Below are 9,288 nucleotides of genomic sequence, written 5' to 3' on the forward strand. Positions count from 1 at the left end.
CATGCCCATTGTGCAAATGTAGGACAAACAAGCGGACCAATTCCCTGTGGTGTTGAATTTGGGAGATTCTCTCGCAATATTCATAACATGATTGGTATCGGAAACATGTCACTGCAAGTGGACAAGCTTGTAGATAAGCCAAAGAGGTGGGCTCCTCCCTGACATGCTGACCACCTTTACCACCCCTGTGATGCCTCCTTGGCACCTCTACCTCTGGTGTTGATTCACGGTCATCACTTTGCTCATAATCTGTTTCGGTTTCTGACATGGTTTTGGAGGCAAGTGACTAAAAAATAATGCTGACTGTGCACCCAATGAACTGTTGTTTTCACTTGTTTAAATGTTGTTAACAAGGGGACAAACACACATGGGAAATGTTAGGGAAAAGGGAACATTGAGGGGATTAGGGAAAACAAATGTGAAAGGAAATTTTAGGAAAGGAACATGGAACATATACAATCATAATTTGTGGGATTTTAATGAGAAGTAGGGTTTAGGAAATTTACATAGGGTTTTAGGAATTAGTAGGGTTTAGGGATTTTAATGATTTTTAATAGGGAAATTATATGATTGCATGGAAAAATGTCAAGGAAAATGGTGATGAAAATATGGGGAAAGAGGAATGGAAAATGGGTAACCTTGGGCAGCAAATTTCAATGAAACCCTAGCACATTTACATTTTTAAATTTTGACACAGCAAGGTAGGGTTTTTACTCCATATTAGCATGGCATTTTTTGCATGTTCATTGCTCATTCATCTTAGCCAAACCAAAATCACCATGGATTAGAGGCCTACCTGAAAAGATTTTGAGAGAGAAGTAGTTTTGGTGGCTTGCTGGCGATTTCCTGAGCAAGAAACCCTACGCATAGTGCGCCCAGCCTGATGCGTAGCGCGCCTCCAACGCGTAGCACCTGAGTTAATTTGCACTGGAAAATGCGTGCTGATGCGTCGACCCCCAACGCGTAGCGCGCCTCCTCTGATGCGTAGCGCGCCGCTGTAATTGCCCAATTCGCCCAATGAACTTTGAAATCGACTTGACAAGTATTCTCTTGAAGTGTTGAGAGGCAAATGAGTTACCAATGAGGAGGGAGGGGCTTTTATAGGCTCACTTTTGAATTTAATTTTCCCAAAACCCACTTTATAATGTTTTTGAAATAACACTTTTTTGAATTAATTGCTGCTGACTTCTGGTTTCCTTTTTTCAAAATAAATTGGTTGAAATGATGATTTCTCTTGAAAATTTTTGCAGGGATAGCTTCTGAGATGTCTTGGCAAAGGAGACCAAGGCTACATGCCAACTTTCGGAGAATTTGAACTTTTTACAAATTTTTACAAAAATGAAAAAATGACCTTTGTCTTCAAAAACAGGGTTTTTGAAAACAAGGTAAAAATTAGCTGTACAATGATAAGAGTTATTAAAATGATGCTTTATGACGGACATCCCTCTGGACTGCTAGTCCTTTATGACATCTCAAGACAAAGCTTGACTCAACCCTAGACCTAAGACCTTGACATTTAAAACAGGGAAATGATCTTGTGAAGATTTTATTTACTCAAGAAAACATGATCCATCAGTGCCAAACAAGAGGGGAATAAAAGACATAAGCTTCTCCACCAGGGTTATGGCATGCCTAACGGGATGCAACATGATCATACTGATGAGACACCTAATTATGAAATGCAAAAAATTTTGATCTCTGGTGGAGGGCTACTAGACCGACTCTAACACAATCAACCATGCCTCATGATCTACATGTGTACTTGAAGAAGCCAAGTACACATCCCCACCTTCATCTAAGGAGGTTTTTGCCTTTGCAGAAGGAGCATCAGCAGATCCCTTTCCTTTATCAGGAGCTTTATATTTATAGTCCCTTTTGTAGTGCCCTTCCTTTTGGCATTTCTAGCACACCACCTTTACAGGTTTTCCTAGAGATTTAGATCTCCCACTCGATGACTTATTTTTGTTTCTGTTCTGGGACCATCCTCGTACAGACAAGGCATCACCATTCTGGCTCACGATATTTTTCCTTCTCATCTCCTCTGTCAACAAGGATGAGATTATTTCATCAAACTGCAAGGCAGTTGCATTGCTACCTATTACAATAACCAGACTATCCCACGAATCTGGTAGAGAACACAACAAACTGATGCACTTATCTTCATCTGAAATTTTAATATCAACAGATAATAACTAACTTACCACAGTATTAAATGCATTCAGATGCTATGTCACCAAGTCTCCATCTTTCATCCTCAGGTTATATAGCTTTTTCCGCAGGAACAATTTATTCACCAGAGACTTAGATTGGTACAAAGTCCCTAACTTGTCCCACAAAGCTTTCGTTGTAGCTTCCCATGATACATTCAGCAATACTGAATCTGAGACACACAATCGTATTGTGCTCTTTGCCTTCCGATCCAAATTCTTCCATTCTTCATTGGACACTCCCGTTGGTTTAGTACCCGGATCTACCATGATCCAATGATCTTTATCCACTAACAAATCCTCCATCTTGAGTTTCCACAACTCAAAACTCTAACCATTAAATTTCTCGATCTCTATCTTTCCATTGCTCGCCATCTTCTTTCACCATGAGAATCGATCTCGTAGATCTCCCACTGAACAGGGTCTACCACAGGCCCGAGCGAAATCCCTCAGCAATAAAGACGTCCCCTTGAAGCCTAAATAGCTCCGATACCAAATGTAAGTTTTAACCCTGTACAGAAATTACCTGCATACGAATTCTAAAAGATAGAAAATAAACAATGTGAGAGCATAACACATAAAACACATATACACAGATATTTTCTCATGGATCCCAAAGCTGGGACTACCAGCTTGATATTTCATTATGTTCCTTTCAATGTTACAATACTTATTTATACATGTCGAAGCATCCAATACCATGGACCGAAAACCATCGCGTCCAAAACCATGTGCGAAAATCATGCACAAAACCATAGGTAGGTCTGCCCAACCTAATAGAGGGTCCAAAAAACAAAATTGACCCCATAGAGGGGGGTTACCTGCACCCCTGAAGCCCCCTGTGACCCCCCGCTATGCAATCAGTGCAACGAAGGGGGGGCTCTGCGCCCCCTCTAACCCTTGGTTAACTATGTGGGCTAGTCATGGAAAGAATATAACACAACCCAACAAAAATTACTATTGTTCAAGTGACCTAACTAGAGCCAAGGAACCTGTTGTCGTTGGTACAACACTCTCCAAACGTTTCACTACATTCAAATTTTAGGGCCTACTTTATTGTCATGTCAAGTGTCATTTCATGTCGTCCTATATGTTTCAAGTGTTCTTAAGTGTTCTCGAGTGTCTTCACATTGAGTAGACAATATTTGGTGTATTTCATGGTTGTAACATCTTTGTTGTTGTAAAACGACACTTTTGGTCGCAACCGCACACACTTAACCTATTGTACTTGGGGAATGCATGCAAAGTGGATTCTTGATGTATACTTATCATTGTTAAAGATTTTCAAAGTTTTCTTAATGAGTTGGTATGTTTCACACATGGTTTTATGTCTAAAACTCATCATGTTTTCCCCTTTTCCTATCTTCCAGACTTAGACAAATTTTTGTTTCAAAGCAAACCCATTGAGGCCAAGAGTGTATGACCACACTGTGAAGCCTTGATTTGGAATCCTTTGTTGTTTGAAAGTGCACCATGCAACATCTAAGAGTGCAAAGTGTACTCCCTAAGCCCTTTCCCCTTACTTGTTTGAAAATGTGCCCTTCAAGAAACCAAGTCTTCCTTTGAGCGCACTCCTTTGACTCGAAGAAGTGCACCCTCTTTGAGCACATAAGTGCACCCTGAAAGCCTTAATCTCAACTCTTCATCCTTCCATAGTGCACCATGCGCCTTCCTAACCATTTGAGCACATGAGCACACTCTGAAGGCATGAAGCTCCATCCTTCCTTCTTTAGACTTGCACCATGCACCCTCATGGACCTCTTGAGTGCGTGAGCACACCTCGAAGGCCTGAAGCCCTCCTCCTTCAACCTTCAAGAGTGAGCCCTATGCCCTCCCTCTCTCCCTTGAGCACACAACTCACCTGGGAATCCTGAAGCCTTCCCCTTTGTCCTTCAGACTTGCACCATGTGACTTGCCTTGATTTTCTCTTCCTCTTAAGCGCATGAGCACATTCTGAATCCCTAAAGCTTCCCCCATTCATCCCTTCAAACTTTAGAAGTGAGTCCTTGCACCCAAAAGATCTCCTTTCTCTTTCCAAAGTGCACTGAAAAGGCATGAATAGAAAACATTTATAAAACATGTTAGACTAGGAGACTTTCAGGTTGATGGTTGCTTGTCATGGTGATTTGCAACTACAGGTATTCTGGAAGCAGAATGAAAAGCACGCACGAGGAATATTGGGTAAAGAAGGAAAATAAAGGAAGCATCAAATAACAAAAAATACATTGAAATCTTGATGATCAAAGCACCTTAAAGACTCCAAGATCAAAGACCGTTTGGAGGGTGAAGACACCAAGGATTGGAAGCTACATGAAGAATGAAGACACAAGTGTCAGCCATGTCACCACTGAAGCAAGTCCATGTCATCAGTCACTATTAGTCCCAGTTATCAAGGATAGTAACATGTCATGTATTCATCATATGATGATGTGGAAGTCATGATGTAATGTTGTAATAATTTTGAAGACAAATAAATGGAAGTCCAAGAGCTATGTATGGACAAAAGAATCATGGAAGTCCAAAAGACATGTAATACCAAAAGTCATATGTAATTCCAAAAGTCATTTGCAAGTCCAAAGGTTGTAAAAGTCCAAAGGTCATTAGGAGTTGGAAAGTCAAGAGTCATGGGGATGTGAAAGGTCATGCCTCAAATTATAAAAGGATCCTCATTTCTCATGTAAAGGAATTTTAATATTGGCTTCTCCTACAAGGCATTAGAGAGATACAATTAGCACTTTTGGGGAGAACGTAGTAGCTCTAATTCTCCACTATTGGAGCTAGTGATGGTCATTGTATTTATGTATCTTGGAATTTTTTCTTAATATAGAAGTCTTCTAGGCTAACACATTTTCACACATGGATTGTGGATGTTCCTAATGCTATTCTTTGAATGTTTATGGTTCATGTTTTCTCTCACCTATACTGGAGTAATTGAACTATTTCAGTGACTTCGGTGCTCAACTTATTGGAAATGTGTAATGTTTATAACGATCGTCGCATCCATGTGAACTATTTCGCTCGATGTTAGACGAATTTTTCTTATTCATGTGTATCTCCATTAGGGTAGTACTATTACTTCTCTATTTAAGGCTCACTTTATTCCCCCCCTGCAGTAAGAGAACATTGACACATATGCAATTTAACATTCACGGGGTGCACTCACTTTCTCAAGGATGTTTGTGCTTCTCTCTCGCATTAATAGCTAACGCCAAGGCATATATTTAAGTAAATGGTAACTAGATCGTATTTCAGATGGGACTCCTACACCAAATGGTGTGAGGTCTAATTGGGACCTTATATCGAGGATATCCCCTATATGTTGGCGGTATCCAACACCATCAATAGAACCTCATGAAAAAGGTTTAGGACTATGAATAAAAGGAGCATAAGGAGTCAGCCATTTGAGGTATGTTTTATGTTCTTCTATTGATGTATCGTTCGATGGTTGGATAGTTATGAAGCAACCTAGGAATAGTTTGGCTTAGGACAAATTAGTGGTTTGGTGGCTGGAATCCAAAGGGATGACCTTTGGAGGAGCCAAAGAGATGATGTTAAGATTCATCAAGTTGCAAAAAGGTTACCTTCTTTGTTTGACGGTGATGTTTGGTAGTATGACAAAGTGTTGTATAGCAGTGATAGCTTTAGTAATGCGTGGCAGTCCTTATATGACAGTAATAAGAGTCCTTATATGATAGTGATATGTCATGATTGTTATTATGACAATATGATACATATGATGTATGGCATGACAAAGATGCAAGGCATTATCCTAAATACAATGATACTTGTTACAATACATATGGCAGTATCTCTTGTTCTCTTGTAGTATGACAATGCATACATGACAGTAAGTTGTGACAGTACCTATATGACCATGACAATTGTGAAATTTCCTATTTAATAGAGAGTTGTGACAATGCATATATGATAGTGACAATTGTGACAATGCCTCCATAAAAACGACAATTGTGATAGTGTTCTTGACATAGCAAGGACCTCAATGTATATGACAAGTGACCGTTGGTGTATGGCAGTGACGCTATGATCTATGGATTTTCTCTATGACAATGATATGACAGTGATGGCAGAACCTCTATCATAGTGATAGTGATGTATATTATGCTCTTATGACTATGTGATATGAAGGCATGTGTTTTCCTTTTGTTGTAGTGACTACAACCACCCTCCAAAATTTTACCTATGCTTCGATTTTGGAGCCTTCTTAACCACAACAACTCATCTTGCACTAATCTAGGTATTCATGCCTCGAATGAGCCTTATTATTTCCATCTTAGCCTGTGTTTTCTCACTTAGTTCATTTTCTAAACCACAAGCCAATCTCGTCACTTGGTCCCTTGACAATTTCGGGCTTGCCTTAGAGAATTGTACAATTCTTGAGGGAAACTGGCCTTGCTCTTGGTAATTGTGTAGTCCTGATTGCCAGTGAGCCTCGAGCTCTAGAAATGTGTAGTACTGAATGGCAGCCAACCTTGAGCTGGAAAATTGCGCACACAAGAGAGGAAACCTAGAGCCATTCAACCTAGAAATTGCGCAAACATCATTGTGCTTAGAAACTACTCAGTGCATGAGCCAGAGAGTTTCCCAGTCCTTCCCAGAACTGCATAACCTTTCCGGACAATGCATGGCTATTTTTCCAAAAAAATAAAAAAGGGAAAAAGCATCCCTAAAAATAGGGATCTATTTTTAGCAACCGAAAGAGGCACTTGAGTTAATTTTAGAAACTGCCGCCAAGTGTCGCATTTTCCTTGATTTGAGGCATGCGTGTCATAAACACTAACTTGACCAAATCTATTTAATCGACGTTGCTAGAGCTCATTTTCACACTAAATCTTGGAGCTCTAGCATTCCTGAGGATATCAAGTAGCCTTTGGTGCGATCGTTGTCGCTTTTTCAAGTGAGTTTTGCTTTTCTCATCTTTTGTTGCTTTTTCTATTGCTTTTTGTTGTTTAGCTTGTGAGAGTGTTGTTTCACTTATTTATTTGAATGATTGTTGCCGTTTTAACCTGTTTAGCTTGTAGAAGTGTTTTTTCAAGCTATAGATTGCCTTTCTCGAGTGTTGCATGTGTTTTCCCATTTTTGCACCAACGGTTGCAGTTGCGGTGACTCTCTTCACATGCTTCTTTTTCCTTCAGTTTAATTTATTATTTTACTTGTTTCAAATGCATGCATCAACACTTAGTCAGATCTAAACTCAAATTCACATCATCCTTCAGATCTACTTGTCTTTCAAACTCCCCTTGGGTAGATATGGGTCCTGTTGTTCAAATCTCACACTTCACTGCTCGCACTATGCAATCTGGGAGCTCAAGGCCTCTACCTTGGCTTCTAGAATTGCGTAGAGCTTGGCTCGGGCTGGCTCCAACTGCGCATTGCACAGTTCCAAGATCCAACCTACCATCTTGGCCATTGAGACTATGCAATGCGTAGTTTCTCCCAGCCTTGGCCTTGACTGAATTGTGCATTGCGGAGTCCAAGTCATGAAGCTTCCCGACTAACTGTTAGGACTACATAGTGCACAGTTCGCATATTCAGCTAGTTACCTCTATCAGCCAAAACTGTTCAATCCTTCCCATCATGAGCTCGACCTGCTGTTTGATCTTGTATTGAAGTTGCTTTGGTTTTTGAGCTGACATATGCTTGCTATCAATGTCCTCTCTGTCCGACAGGTACAACAGTTGGTGAGAATCTAGGATAACAATTACAGTTAACATGGCATCCAAGAGAGCTGCACCAAAGGAAACCACCGAGAGCAGTATTGGGGAAGTAGTTGAGAAGATATCAGTGGATTTTCCAATATATGCAAGTACTCAATTGTTCATTGAGAAGGGTACAACACTAACCTGGCATCAGATCAAAGAAACTTTTGCAGAGGACTTCAAGGAAGACTTAGAGGACCAACATGTTTATCTTAGCATCCAAACGTCAGGGTTATACAAGGTTTCATGCAGATACCCCATCGTCCCATGTGTGGACATCATCAGCTGGATTGTCTCATACATGGATGAACAGACTATGACATTGAGCAGTGCTAGCGAGAGAGAGCTTGCCACCTTTAGGGGAGAGAACCTTCAATAGATGTATCACTTGCCCTAGTTAGTGAAGCGCGTGGACTCACTCTTATATGCACCCATATCTATCTAAACACAAGAGATATTTTCAAGCGCTAGGTAAAAGAGTTGTCAATGTTTAGATAGAAACCTACCCATGTTTACAAAACAAAGTCCCTCGGGAAGGCTTACCAGTTCTTGATCATATTTTCTTGTAGAATATATGGTCAAGAGAAAACAAAAACGTTTCCTAAAGGATGGTTGATCTTACTGGACCAGTTGGTGAATGATGGGAGGCCATTCAACTGGTTAGATTTATTTTCTCATCAGTTGAAGACCTATGTGGCTAAGGCTCGGATTCCTCCCAAGGATGAGAAAGCAAGGTTTTATATGTCTGCATACTTACTGGATGCAATATGTGCCCAACAATAGTTCCCTGACATAAGCTAGACATGGACACCAAAAGGGATGACCATCAACATCTATTTCAAGTCTCTTTCCGGTTGCAGCTATTGATGAGTGATGGCAAGGCTAACTAGCCATTTTATCATCCTTTTGTACAAGATTATATTTGAGCAGGATCCACCTAGCATGTCGCGAGAAGTGATGGAGGCGATAGTAAACATTGCAGATTGGTATGCCTCACCATGTGGCACCTTCATCGGAGTGTTTTGTGGAGAGAAGCCTCTGCATGTTCTACCAAGGTATGTCACTGACAAACTGATCATGCAAGAAGTTTCATACCACCTCGCTACAAGGTTGTCAACAAGACTGCATAGGAAGAAAAAAGAACCATGGCTCGCTCTTCCTTTGCAGATCAGTTTATATGAGATTAAGAGCTTATGAAGAGGTCGAGGCTAAGGACAATGAAATCTGAGTTCAGCACCAAGGGCTTTAATACGTATGGTCCCCACGATATTTGCAAAGACCATTGTGCAAGAGCGCATTTTCCATGGATCCATGAGACATTTCATTGGTCAGAGGAGGACCCTTGGAGGTACTGCTACAATGCC

This window comes from Pinus tabuliformis, chromosome 4_2, assembly GCF_031772625.1.
Source record: "Pinus tabuliformis cultivar Carrire ecotype Pingquan chromosome 4_2, CPIR1, whole genome shotgun sequence".
Classification (NCBI taxonomy): domain Eukaryota; kingdom Viridiplantae; phylum Streptophyta; class Pinopsida; order Pinales; family Pinaceae; genus Pinus; species Pinus tabuliformis.